Here is a 15,427-nt window from a genome sequence, read left to right on the forward strand (position 1 = left end):
TATCATGAGCTAACAATGAACAACTTTTATAACATTTATTAATCTAGGTTAATGTAAACTAATAAATACTCATTAATTCATGTTTGTGCAAAATATATTAAGGCTAAAAAGTTATTAGCATAAGCCAAGATTAATAAATGCTTTAAAAGTATGGTTTGTTGCCATTTCATATTAGCTACTGCATTGGCTAATGTTAATCAAGTAAATGTAATTTATCCGTGCTGTAATATGTTGCCATTAACTCCACTGGCAATCAAAATAAACCTACAGCATTCATTCAAGTATTTCTCAAAGTAAATATTGTGCATTTCCACTAATTATTCCTGTAAACAGTCAATAATAAAGAAATAAATTAAGAACAATGAGTGGTTTTGTCTTAATTGCACATATTGTTTTTTGATTAATATTACCAACATAATCAACATTGGCAGGTTTATTAGACTGCATTTACATTGCAAATCATATTGCACAAATCCCATATTTTGACACAAATCCAATTTTTATTTATTTATTTATTTATTTTTGTCTTGCCTGTGTCCATTCACTTAAGACAAAGTGACTGTTTGCATTAATACCTCGCCAAGATTGGCATTTTGGCCAAGAAACACATTCATATGCTTAGCCACATCAGTCTGGTGTATACTTGAGAGAGAAAAATGAAAGGCTCTGCTTTGTGCAGCCATGCACCTAAATTTATGTAACTTACATTCCATTAGATGTATTTCAAGCAAAGATAGCAAAGCAGATGCATTGTTTTTCAAAGCCGAAGATAAACATGCCAAACAATATTAAAAGCACTATGTTTTAACCTGTAAAATAAATTGCACTGAGCATTTCAGTCTGAAAGCACATTTGTACTTGTACAATGAATAAAAATGGCAAAACAATACACAGTTTAATGACTTTACTTAAAATAAATTCAGGCTCTTGTACAGATTTCTGTGTACATCAAGTCCCTAGACTGCACAAAAATATAAATTGCAAACTTAAAAGTATGTTAGTGCAGCACTAGAGAAAGAAACAGCCAATATTCCACCTTATGAATATGATCATCTATCTATCTATCTATCTATCTATCTGTCTGTCTATCTAGACAGACAGACAGACAGACAGACAGATAAATAGACAGATAGATAGATAGATAGATAGATAGATAGATAGATAGATAGATAGATAGATAGATAGATAGATAGATAGATAGATAGATAGATAGATAGATAGATAGATAGATAAGATAGATAGACAGACAGACAGACAGACAGATAGATAGATAGATAGATAGATAGATAGATAGATAGATAGATAGAACTTTTTTACTAAAAAACATCAAAAAAAGAATTAAAAACTTGCTAAAAAGTCATTTATTGCTGTGCAATAATTAGAGAACAATAACTATTAACATTTTCACTTAAAAGGTAAAGTACTACTTTCCACTACTATTTCCTAATTGTTAGATATTAATAAAATATCTAAAAATCTTTAAAACAAGAAAATTCACTTGAGAAGCAACACTGCATAAGATATTAAGACTTGTTTTCATAGATTTTATCTTGATTTTTGACTCACAGAAGCAAATCTTTCCACACGTTTTTAACTTGTTTATGCTTAAAATGAATCTGCCAGTGCAGAGAAAATATACACTCATATTCAAGAAAAAGTCTTAATATTATACGCGGCGTTGCTATTTGAGTAAGTTTACTCATTTTAAGGATCTTTAGATGTTTTAACTGGAAAACAAGTCAAAAAAGACTAATTAAAAACTCTATGTCATTTTTTCCCCGCACAATCAGAGAACATGAACTAATAATAATATTCCTGGTTAACTGGTAAAGATTTGTAAACTACTACTCCCCACTGCCCTTTCTTGGTTGTTGATATGATACTTTCTCTCCTTTGCAATCTGTCAGTCTGAAGAACATGGCACCGACAAGCATTTTGAGTAATGGTAGTTTTGACATCTCTAACACAAACCAAATCTCTTTCACACAAACACATTCAAATGTTAACTTTAAGCTGCAGAGGTTACACAGCCAGACATCAGACATCAGACAAATACTGCACGAGAGATCAGGAAAAAAAGGTTAAAAGAGAATGGAAATGGGGGTGGAAGACAGAGACAGAGGTGTTCACTGAGGTAATCTGCTGTATGAGGCAAGAGGAGAGACGATGAGCAATCCAGCAGTCCGTCAGCACAGGACAGCCATTTATCTGCAGGGCAAGTGTGTGTGTGAGATGTGTGCCAGAATTAGTTGGATGTTCAGTCACGTCAGTTCCCACACAGCACACTGACTCGGCACTCTGTCGATCAGTAATGGCAGGTACACGTGTGCACTTCATACGCAATGGTGCGGAAACACACACACACAAGCTCACCTATGATTGTGCTACAACACTGAAATCAGTTGTAGAATCAGACAGTGTTCAGTACTGTTTGTTTGTTTTTTTATCCACAGTAGGGAATAGTTTACCCAAAAATAAATATGTGCTAAAATGTACTCACCCTCAGGCCATCCAAGATGTAGATGAGTTTGTTTATTAATCAGATTTGGAGAAATGTAGCATTACATACATCACTTGCTCACCAAAGGATCTTCTGCAGTGAATGGGTGCCGTCAGAAGAAACACTTTCCACTTTTCCAAATCTGTTTCCATGAACAAACCAAGCCGTCTACATTTTGGATGGCCTGAGGGTTATTTTGGGGTGATTTATCTGTAAGCAGAACTGATGGTTGTTTTGCGATGTGCTGAAAAACAACCAGCAGTAAGAAAAACTTTCAAAACCTTTATAAACCCTTGATAGCTAACACAGAGCTGTATTTAAAAACTGGCAGCAAGTCTGTTCATTTAAGTATACAGAGTCCCTTAACGGAGAGAAATCTGAGTGCAAATAATGAACAATTAGTGAGACAACTTTTTATTCAGATTGCAATTAAACTGACATTCTCTTTAGGCACAGACCCTGTAGAGCACTAAATTACAGCAGAAGACTTTCAGAGCAGTTGGCTAATACAAAACGAATCAAAAAGATTAAATGTCTGGCACAAATTTTTAAAAGCAAATCAAAATATTCTCTAATATCTCATGTTGACCAACTGGGTCTCATTTTAGCACAAACGCTGACACCAAGAACTTGATAAAGTCTGTATTTTCTGCAAGTCAAGGTCAAACACTATCCTACACACACACACAAAACTATGTTCTTCATTCTGAATGAATGCAGCACGTCTAGTGAGGGAGAGCGCATCCTGTCTCATCCTCAGTTGGCACATCCGCATTGCATTCACAGAATGCCTGATGCATATTGCACACAAAACAGGCACTTTCTCAGCCTGGCATGCTCTAATCTGGTTGGCTGGCAAAACAGAATTTCAACAGATGCATTAACAAGCCACCGGGCTGCTACTCTAAGAGCTATTGAGTAAGAACTAAATCACTGAATTTGCCAAAGTTTGCCAGGTTAGTGGCATCAGCTCAGGTAAGTTTTCACAGGTATTTTTTTTTCTTTTGAGCAATGGTCAAAGGTACAAAATCTATTAAATCTACTAAATTAAAATAACATATAATATAAAAAGTTATAAATATCTCTCAGTTTATAAAGTAACATTTACTTGCAAATCTGATGCAATGGCAATTAAAATAACTTTCAGCAGTAACTTACAAGGCTTGTGTTCAAAATTTTAATAGGCGTCAGGCGTCACAAAATAAGTTATCAAACTTTGCAACAAAATAATTTTTTTTAAACTGTATGTAATGTAACTGTATGGAAATGCAACTTTATTCATTATTAGTTATTCTACACTGTAAAAAAGTACATCATACAAAAAAAACAAACATTACTGGAGTATGCTGTACAAGAAAATACTTTCTTTTTTTATACTTCAGAAGTTTAATTAAATGTGTTGCTTGCCATTTGTTTGAAATTCTTTGTGAATATTAACAATTTCTGTGAAAATAGTTTCTACACCTAATTTTATTTCAGTGTATAGAACACTTGCAATGCAAAGTTAGATTTTGTTCAATTATATTTGTTACAAGGTTTTCTACTTTAAAATTAATATTTATGAACTCTCTACAAATATCAATAACCCCAAGTAATATATACTTATAAGTTTCAGGCTTTCATTTCAATATAATTTAATTGAGTACAAACGTTAAATATACTTAATATTTTCATGCTTGAACTGACTTAATAAATGTAGAAAATACAAAAACTTTTCCGCAGGATTTACTTCCCCACACAATTGTTTTCAGCGAATCCAGTTATTGCTGCGGTATCAGTATGGAGAATCAATTTGTACAGCAATTTGTACATTTTTTACAAGGTGGCTAATTAGTATTAATTCGTACGACCTCACTCGTACAAATTCATACGATTTTTGCTAAATTGTACGTATTTTACGAGTTGCACAATTCATATGAACTTGAACGAATGACCTACACCTAACCCCACCCCTGAACCTACCCTTCACAGGGGTATAAACAAATCATACAAAATCGTACGAGTGAGGTCGTACGAATTAGCCACCTTATAAAATACATACGAATCAAAAAAAAAAAAAGTGATGTGACATACAGCCAAGTATAGTGACCCATACTCAGAATTCGTGCTCTGCATTTAACCCATCCAAAGTGCACACACACAGCAGTGAACACACACACCATGAACACTCACCCGGAGCAGTGGGCAGCCATTTATGCTGCGGCACCAGGGGAGCAGTTGGGGGTTCAGTGCTGTGCTCAAGGGCACTTCAGTCGTGGTTTTGCCGGCCCGAGACTCAAACCCACAACCGTAGGGTTAGGAGTCAAACTCTCTTACCACTAGGCCAAAAGATTTCCCCTTGGTCGTGAGATAGCGTTGACAGAATCGTAAAAGTTTACTGTTGCTGACAACTGAAATTTTGATGTCATGAAAAGTAGTTCATTTCAATGAGTTAATTTATTCACGTAAATATCCACTATAGGACAACTGTTTACTCCATTTCATTTTAATTTTCTAATACACCAGTGAAATTATCCATATGGTATTACTTTCAGACATACACACATTTTCCAATAATGTCTTGAGAGTTTTCTGTACAGCTGGTCACGCAGAAGGCTGTGCCATTACTTGAATGAGTTTCCAGGTTGGTCTATTATTATGGTCTGGGATTAGAAGCGGCTCAAGAAATGGAAACCAAAAATGAATGAATTGTTTTGCTGAACAGAATAGGAAACATGGGGTAGGGTTGGGGTCTACAGAGTAAAAATGTGAGATTTTTAAATGCTGGTAATCGTGATACTATTTAGTTCAAAGAATTTTTCATGAAACCAAATGATTCCTCGCAGAAATCTTTAAACGCCAATAACTTTGCAACAGACAATAAGATCTTTTATATTAAAAGAACTTGCTTTAAAAAAATCCATAAATAAGCATAAACAATGCTATGTATTAGGGCTGCACAATTAATCGAATGTGATTGTCATGCATATCTTGTCAGTAAAGCCGGTTCTGTAATCAGTAGTAAATCTCCATCATGTGCTTTCAGATGGAGCAGCGTTTACTACACAGAGCCGTAGATCACTGACAAGCTATGCAAAATTGCGTTCATAATCACAGACAATTTAATCGCACGATTATGAAATCAAAGTAATCGTTCTATGATTATGAAAGTTGTTTGAGTAGCTTGTCAGTGAACTAGACTCTGTGTAGTAAATGCTGCTTCATCTGAAAACATGTGGAAAATGCCACATTTAATAAAATGTTTTTATTCCAAACTCACTTCATAACGTCAGTCGAGTGTTTGAAGTAATTCCTTCTGTGAGATGATGTGGCTTCTTACACAGAATAAGGCACGCAACATATTTCATAGTATTCTAAGCAGTAAAAGGCTATATGTCGATTGCCATTGCATTATTTATACTTTATTATAATAAACATTATAATAAGACAAACTCAAATAAACCATATATTGTTATGGTCATGTGTTTATTAGTCACGTTGAATCAATGAAAGTTTCTGTTTATTCAGCAACCACTATAGGGATTTCCTGGAGTTCTTCTGCAGGGTGTATTTGGAGTTTCAGCGCGAGAGCACCCTCTGGCCTTTGGATGGAGATTTACTGCTGATCACAGAACCGTGCTTCCTTGAAAGATACGCATGACATTCGCAGCTTCTGCCTAAACGCGATTTATTGCCTTTCTGATTTAATTTTGATTAATCTTGCAGCCTTATGTATTCACACTCCCTCTGTGTCGGTGTCACATTGTGTGTGTGTGTGTGTGTGTGTGTGTGTGTGTGTGTGTGACTCATGGGGCTTGTGTCATGGTGGGGACCTAAATTGAGGGTTGGTGTAGGGCGATAGAAAATACGGTTTGTACAGTATAAAAACCATTATGCCTATGGAGAGTCCCTAAAAGGATAGCTAACCAGACTCTCTGTGTGTGTGTGTGTGTGTGTGTGTGTGTGTGTGTGTGTGTGTGTGTGTGTGTGTGTGTGTGTGTGTGTGTGTGTGTGTGTGTGTGTGTGTGTGTGTGTGTGTGTTGCTGTATTCTCTCATCATTACTAAGGTATCTGACCTCATCAGTCAGCACTGAGATGACACAAACATGCCCAACATAAACCTGCCTGCTAAATGTGTAATAGAAAGTCAGGGAGAGGTTGATTGTGTCTTTCTGTACATGTCCTTCAACTCAAACTCACACCCCCACACACACAAACACAAGTATATCATTAAGAATATTCCCTCTTATGCACCATATATAAGCATTGTGTGTGTTTATGCATTTCTGTATAAACTAGTGGCACTAATGATGGGAGAAACACACCAAGGGCTTTCAGTCGAGTCAAGAGAGTTTGATGGTGTCAATTCTGCAGTTTAACAGCTCAAATAAATCCTAGTGTTGCAGTGCATCAGTTGAGCAGCTGGGCATGGATGAGGAGAGCTCATGAAAACACTCACAAACACCTAACTTCATAATAAACCCTACAAAAAACTATGCATTTTAGAAACAACAATTTACTTCATGAAAGGAATAGTTTAGCAAAAAATAACAATTTCCTGAAAACCGTGACAATAATCCACAAGTGATCCACACCACTCCAGTCCATCAATTAATGTCTTGTAAAGCAAAAAAAAATTGCATTGCTTCAGTTGCTCACCAGTGGATCCTCTTAATGAATGGGTGCCGTCGGAATGAGAGTCAAAACAGCTGATAAAAATAATCCACAAGTAATCCACACCACTCAGTCCACTATTTAACATCTTATGAAGCCAAAAGCTGTGTGTTTGTAAGAAACAAATCCATTATTAAGGCAGTTTTACTTTATATTTAACATCTTATGAAGCCAAAAGCAATTGTGGTATTGTCCAGTACAACGGTTATAAAATTCACAGCCGCGCCTAGACGCGCCCTTCCGGTCATCCTCTCACATCAAAATCCACCAACATAGTTATTTAGAACTGTTCTGGACTGTTTTTGCATGTAAATGGTGCTTGATCTGTGCATACTTCTCTCCTGATTCTCCTGAGATTACTTTTTCACTGGAGAAAGCAATATTATAGAGGACAATTTGAAGTTTAAAAAGTCTTGATGGATTTGTTTCTTACAAACACACAGATTTTGGCTTCATAAGATGTTAAATAGTGGACTGGGTGGTGTGGATTACTTGTGGATTATTTTTATCAGCTGTTTTGACTCTCATTCTGACGGCACCCATTCACTCCAGAGGATCCACTGGTGAGCAAATGAAGCAATGCAAAATTTCTCCAAATCTGTTCCCATGAAGAAACAAACTAAACTACATCTTGGATGGCCAGAGATTGAGCACATTTTCAGCAAATTTTAGTTTTTGCGTGAACTGTTCCGTGAATGTTTCGTCAGATTCGAACTTCCCAGGACAATTTTGTCTCTAAAGTTTGGCTGAGTAAACATCCACACACGCTGTTGCATTACTGTTTAGTATTCTACTGTACGAGCAGATGCTTTATTAGGAATCACACCTGTAATCAATAACCTCTTCTTTCCAGCTTTCCCTCTCATTTACTTGCCCCATTCACTGTCTGTGAATGCATGCATGTGTCTGCTGGCCAACTGCCACATTTGGGAACATATTGGAAGACTGAACTGATGTTCTGTTCGTCCTCAGAGTGTTCTGGGCAGCTTTCCAACTTGTGCATGTTCACATGTTCATCAGAGGAAATGTCACACACTTTCATGTATGTAAACCCTATAGAGCGCCAACACTCTTTATATCAGTAACTGAGCTGTGCGCACATGCATATTTGTTTTAGAATGCATGCATGAACACGTAGGCTGTGTGTTTGAGAGATACTGTGTGTACATGTGCGTTTCTGGTGGCCAAATCCTCCAGATGGGTCCAGATGGCAGTTTGAATCTGTGAAGGTGTGGAACAGACTCTGTGTGAGCATTTTGTAATGCCCGAATGCAACACTGTCCCCCGAGATGCGCGTGTGTGTCTGAGCATGTGTGTGTGTGCATGAGGAGAAAACATGCACGACTGTCTGGCTGTGGTTTTTTCTTGCTCACACATTGTTTGTGTGCAAAACAAATCAAGGTTTGTGCTGTTCTACAAGCCAGGTGTGTCTGAGTATGTGTAAAGCATTTGCATTTGTTGGGCTGCACAGACCAATAAATAAAAACTGAAGCTGCTAAGAAACAAATGCTTCCACCTGCCTCACATAGCCTGATGTAATACATGCTGCTAAGAAACAAATGCTTCAAGTTGAGTAGTATGTGTATGTAGTGTACAGGGGTGCATATACTGTATGTGAAAAACATCAGAGAAATTTGTGTTTGAAATGCAATCTTAATGTTTTAATGATTTGCTTTTGATTGACACAATCTCTCTCTCTTGCTCTCTCTCTCTCTTTATATATATGAGCAAAACTGATAAATACAGATTTAATTGACTTTTTTTGTTGTATTCGTCAAATTTTTGTGGCATAATTATGTCAGCAGGTTATCAGTGTGTGGGTGTATGGTAAGTGTGTTTGTGTCATTGTGTTTGAGAGACGTTGAGATATATGTTGCTTTGTGTGTGAGTTCGAAGTCGATTATTTTTGCTGGCTTTGAGCCGGTGCTGCAGTACCATCTTGCCTTTCATAAATTAATATCCTTTTGAAGTGCTAATCCCAAACACTCAGCATGATTCATGCCATCCATACAACAAGTGTCTCTCTCAAAGACATACACGCTCACTCAGCATGTAGCTCTCTGAATATGGATATACACAGATGGAAACAAAGATTTATGTGCAGCCACATGTATGCGAGTATGTTTGCCCATAAACTCCACAGCTACAAAGATATATGTAGGCTGCAAAAATACATGAACATTCATTTATTCCTTTTAATTGATAAATGTTATGGGGTAATAAAAAATTGTATGTATATTTACAGAATTAAGACACACAAATTGAGTGTATAGGAATGAAATGTGGCTTCATCCACAGCTCCACCTAGTGTTGAGAACATGAACTACTGAAAAGGTCGCCTACGTAAACGTATATAAATGTCTGTCAAACAATGGCTTTGTTGAAAGTAATTGCTTTTCCTCCAGTTTAACTTCTTTTGCCCATAAAACTCCATGGTAGCGTTTTTGCATGAGGGGACTAAGGGTTGGGTTGTAAGAGAGAGATTGTTTGACAGGCCTCAATATGAGTTTCTTATTTGAGTTCCTTATACCTCACCCAGAAATTAATATTTTGACATAGGAACCCATAAGACTCTTGATTTAGTGTATTTTCATTGTTTAGCAGAATGTTTGAGGTAATTTTTTACATTACAAAAAGGATAAAAAGCAGCATAAAAATAATGATAATAGTCAATATATACATGTATTTGCACGCACACACACACACACACACACACACACACACACATAAAGATATATGCTGTTCTTTTGAAAATTCTATTCAAAGAAACCTGAAAATATGTATCAGCATTTCTCAAAAATATGAATGCTGTGCAATTGTATTCAACATTTATGATGATATGGATACAAAATGTTTCTTGATTAGCAAATCAGCATATTAGATGATTTCTGAAGGATCATGTGACCCTGGAGACTGGATTAATGATGCTGAAAATGTAGCTTTGATCACAGGAATCAATTTCATTTTAAAATATATTCACACAGAAAACATTTAATTTAAACTGTGATATTTCACATTATGATTGTTTTTACTGTATTTTTTCATTAAATAAATGCAGCCTTTGTGAGCAGAAAAGACTTAAACACATTTTATATATATATTTTGTTTTTTATGTATTTTTTCATTAAATAAATGCAGCCATATATATATATATATATATATATATATAAAACACATTTTATATATATATTGTACATATGACAGAAACATTTACAAGCACACACTCAAAAACACTTCAAGAGGAATCAGTATTCAGAAGGAATAACAAGAAGAGCTGCAGTGGTTGCTTTTATTTTCCTGAAACCCTTCAGGAAGACAAACTGCCTGCCTGACTAACACCTTCTGCTCTATCAGCAGTCACACATGACAGTTCACCGAAGAGTCTGTCTGTGTGTAACCTGTGTAGAGACAGATACTGGCCTCCAAAGCAGCCTTGTTAACAGAAGTCCTCTCCGCAGACACCCTCATGATGTGTGAAAGCAGTGTACACTGTCATGACATATAGCACATCAGCTCTGGACTTTAATTGAAAAGTACCGCTTCGTTATTGATCCTAATCAATTAAGCAATTATCACGTCATCACAGTCCTTTAATAGTGGCATCCAAGCAACTATTGGGAAGATAACAAAAGTCAGGATCAATTTCTACTGTGGCATTTAGCACAGGCTTATGGCGCTGCCAAGACGACAAAGACATACAAACCTTGTGAGTTGTTCAACTGGTGCATCCCTTACAGCAAAAAATAATAATAATAATAATAAAATTAATTAAAAAAGGTTTTCAGATATCTTTTTAAATATATTTCAAAATATATAAAAAATATAAATAATATACTTTGAATATATATTTAAAAATATACAAAAACATTTTCAGATATATTTTTAGACATTTCATAAAATATACTAAATATATTTTCAGACATATTTACATTTTTTCCAAGACATACAAAAAATACATATTCTTAGATACATTTTTAAATATATTTCAAAATATACAAAAATATAAATTCAGACATATTTTACATTTATTTTGTATATATGTTTTTTTTTATTAATTAATACTTTAATTTAGCAAGGATGCATTAAAATAATTAAAAGTGACAGTAAAGACATTTATAATCTTACAAAACATATTTATTTCAGAAATATGCAGCACAACTATTACCAACATTTATAATAATAGGAAATGCTTCTTGAAGAAAAAAAAAAAAAAAGCAGAATATCAGAATGATTTCTGAAGGATTGTGTGACACGAAACACTGGCGAAGAAATTCAGCTTTGAATCACAGTAATAAATTACATTTTAAAATATACTCACGCTGAAAAGTTATTTTAAATTAAATAAAATGTTAAAATAATATTTAAATAATATTTCACAATATTTTAAGTCTGGAAATGTATCATCTTGCCTGCATTTTGTAATAAATAAGTACATTTGAAGGTTTAAACAAGTCAATTTAAAAATATATTTCCTCAGGTCATGGTGTTTATATTTTGCATATCTTTGAAAAATATTTTGGACTGCATAAAACATTTTAAAAAATCTACTTTAATATAATGTTACATTTGCAATTCATAAGTTGCACACACAAAAGTGTATTCCACCAGAACACATGGCTTCTTCTGAATGGCTGTCAGTGTAAATGAAGAAAGATGTTTTTGTTGCCAGATGGTGCAGCTACGACATCTGCTAGCAGAAGCTAACCGGGCCATGCTAACCAGTCAAACTCTGACCCCTGGGTTCCCCCTTGTGAACGGCTCTGCCTGCAGGTACTGAACACCTGGTGAAGCTCTTAAAATAATCATATGGCAGAGCTGGAGTCCTAACCAGCGGTCGCGGTCCTGGGACCTCTTCAAACTACATTAACCTGGCCTTCATCTGCCTCGGGGTCTCATTACTTACAGCAGTGTCCTGGTCTGGGTCTCGGCTTATGATCTAAGACAAGAAAGCAGTCAACTTACAGCAAATTATTGGTGATCATTAAATGAGTCCAGAATTTTTTTTTATAAAATGTATAAAGTTATACTTTAATTAAATAATAAAATAAAATATTAAATATTTTATATAAAAAATAGAAAAATATTAAAATAAATAAATTCAAATATTAAACGAAATAATAAAATAAAATATCTGTATCAGTCAGTAGAGGGCACTCTCTTTAGGCTTGCTAAAGATTCATTGCTTCAGTCACAGCGCATCTGTTTTACATTTTCCAGTAATTAAAGAGCAGTTAAATACTCCCTTTCTTCTGTGGTACATCTTATTACATTTTGGTTTAAATTTACTCCCCTTTGTGTTGTGGACTCATGTTTTACTTGGATTTAGTGGGATTACATAATCTAAAATAATTATTATTAGCTTGGTTTGAGGAAATCCGGTCTGTTTTGACTGCTTTTTTATTACCATTTATTATAAATCCACAAACGGATTCAAGTTGAACAATGTCCTTTAATTTAACCAGTCTTAAAACTGTGTGTAACCATTCAAAAATCATGGTTGATCTTGTGAGTCGTGATGTCTGACGTCATCAGAAGGCACATGTTCAGCTCCACTCAACAAACTGCACTTCTTCAGTGAAAGCCTGCAGCTACATAAACCTCATAAAAAGAGCACAGGTCATTTGTAAACTACTGTAACAACTGGATCCTTAGCACGCGGTCGTTAACGTCCCTAACCATACTGGCATTGTGGCATACACACACTGAAGATATTGAAGACAGACATGTTCAGAGACTAATAGATTAGTCATTCATGTAAACATTAGTGGCTATGTATATAATATGCATACTATGCATTTAATAGAAATAATAAAATAATATAAATTTAAATAATATTAAATAAATATAAATGAAATTATAGTACCATTCAAAGGTTTTTGGTAAGGGTTGGTAAGATTTTTTAATTTTTTTTTTATTTTTTTTACTTTTTTATTTTATTTATTTATTTTGTAGCAAGGCTGCATTAAACCGAGTGTGGCAGTAAAGACTTAATCATGACATAAGTTGCAATTTACAAAAATATATGAAGCGGCACAACTCTTTTCAACATTTATAATCATAATAAATGTTTCTTAATCAGCAAATCAGCAAATTAGAATGATTTCTGAAGGATCTTGTGACACTGAAGACTGGAGTAATGATGCTGAAAATTCAGCTTTACGTCACAAGAATAAATTACATATTAAATATATTCAGATAGAAAACGGTTATTTTAAAATGCCATAATATTTCAGACTGTATTTTTGATCAAATAAATGCAGCCTCGGAGAGCAGAAGACACTTTTTTTTTTTTAGAGAATTTGAAGTGTCTTCTTTTCCAAACTTCTGATTGAAAGTGTATGTGCCGTTAACTTAAAGGGCTAGTTCACCCCAAAATTAAAATTCTTTCATTAATTACTCACCCTCATGTCATTCCATTGTTGTATATATTTAAAGAGTATTTGTTTGGGCTGAATAACAATTAAATTCTGTCATAAATTGCTCTTTATTTTGATTTTGAAGGCTACAGTTTAGATGAAAAACACAAGCTATGAAATGGTCTCAGAAGAAATATAGCACAAAGGCCAAATGGATGGTGCTTTATTATACTGAGTATGGCAAAAATCTCTTTTTTAGGTGAACAATAGCACTGGATTATAACTCTGCACAGGTCGGTAATGATTGAATCACTCCAGTCTCACAATGTCAACACTAATGGTTAACTATATTATGGTTATACTTTCAGAACAATGTGACAGTGAATTGTAACTCGTGGATTGTTTCGTTGCTGGATTGTCAGTCAGAATAATGTGAACGCATGCTTTTCAGGTCTCATGATTCACGCTGAAACTCTGACACTAATGACTGCATTACTGCGGATGGTGTGGGTGTTTCAGAATGGCTCCTGCTTTCAGTCGGTGTCTGAGGATGCTGGAGACGCTGTGGGAGGGTGAAACTTTGGACTGCTTGTAATTATGACAAATAAAAAGAGAGAAAAAGTTTTCAAATATGTCTCTCTTTAACCCTCTCCAACTTTCTAGTCTTTCTGTATTTTTTCATTTGATCCACATTACTTAATTTCTTTCTCCAGGCATAGCACAGACTCTGTCACGACAAACCTCCAGTGCAAATAAAGTCAAAATTACATCAGGCAACATTTCTACAAATGCAACACACCTAAAAGATAGAAACCTCTAAGGACAGAGGTGTTTTCAACCCATATTACGTTCCAAAAGATCCACAATCCTGAGGCATTGTGGCAATCATTACAACATCAGCCTCAGCCTTCCTTTGAATACACATAATCAGTTCTGCGGAATGATCAAAAGCAGAAACATGAAAGAATTTCACATTTTATGAAAGCAAAGATTAAACAGTAGGCATGTAAAAAATGCTGTCTGAAAAGTTCATATTACATTATGAATCCCAAAACAGACGAGACAACCAACTTTATTAGCATAGTTTTTTTTTAACATCACTTTTCAACACTATATTCTAATATTCAGAATCAGACTTAATTGTTAAGTTTTATATATATATATATATATATATATATATATATATATATATATATATATATATATATATATATTATATATATATATATTCAATAAATTGTTGTTAAATAACTTGGTAAATGCCTTTCTAATTTTAAATGGTCTGAGAGTCTGTGTGGTTTTCCTCATAAGTTTTCTGGTAACTATAGCCTACTTTTTGCCCAACTCTTCCACTTTTTGCTGAGCAGCAATGTAATATCTGGTAAGTTACTCACCAGCACCAGTCCAACTGATTCATCTCCAACTGGATCTGTAGATGTAAAGCTGAAAAAACATCTTCAGCTGTTACGTTGTTTGGAGGGAAGCCATGAGCCTGCAGCAGCTTCGTCTGCAGTTCAGCGTGCTAAAGTACTTTCAAATGTCTCCACAAGAGGGCGACAGTCATCGACACAAACACCCTCAAACACAAAATAAAAGTTGTTTCACCTATGCATGGTTACTGAACAGATGGAATGTAAACAGTGTTTAAAAAATAAATAATAACAATAAAAAAATGAAGTATGTGTAATTTATTAAAGGGGATTTGTTATTATTATTATTATTATTATTATTATTATTATTATTATTATTATTATTATTTCTGAAGTTGCCATTATTTTATTTTATTTTATTTTATTTTATACAATTATTGCCAAAAACACTCTCAAACACAAAATAAAAGTTCACCAATTATTTGGATGCATGGTTATTAAATAAATGGAATGCAGTTTTATCATGTATGCAGTAAAAATTATATTAT

The 15,427-nt window shown here is 34.5% G+C and overlaps 1 protein-coding gene and 1 long non-coding RNA gene across 2 annotated transcripts in view; one reads left to right on the forward strand and one right to left on the reverse strand.

Annotated features, from left to right (window-relative positions):
- Window positions 1–15,005, reverse strand: part of LOC109103656 (protocadherin Fat 3-like) — a 298,734-nt gene extending 283,729 nt beyond the window's left edge. Inside the window, exon 1 of the mRNA XM_042740152.1 lies at window positions 14,904–15,005. The gene's annotated coding sequence lies outside the window, so the exon portion shown is untranslated. The remainder of the gene's footprint in view (window positions 1–14,903) is intronic.
- Window positions 10,780–14,119, forward strand: LOC122139894. Its single transcript, XR_006156630.1, has 3 exons — window positions 10,780–10,859; window positions 11,823–11,923; window positions 13,961–14,119. It is a non-coding gene; the product is annotated as an uncharacterized LOC122139894 (long non-coding RNA).
- Window positions 15,006–15,427: the final 422 nt, after the last annotated feature.

Source organism: Cyprinus carpio, chromosome B15, assembly GCF_018340385.1.
Source record: "Cyprinus carpio isolate SPL01 chromosome B15, ASM1834038v1, whole genome shotgun sequence".
Lineage (NCBI taxonomy): Eukaryota > Metazoa > Chordata > Actinopteri > Cypriniformes > Cyprinidae > Cyprinus > Cyprinus carpio.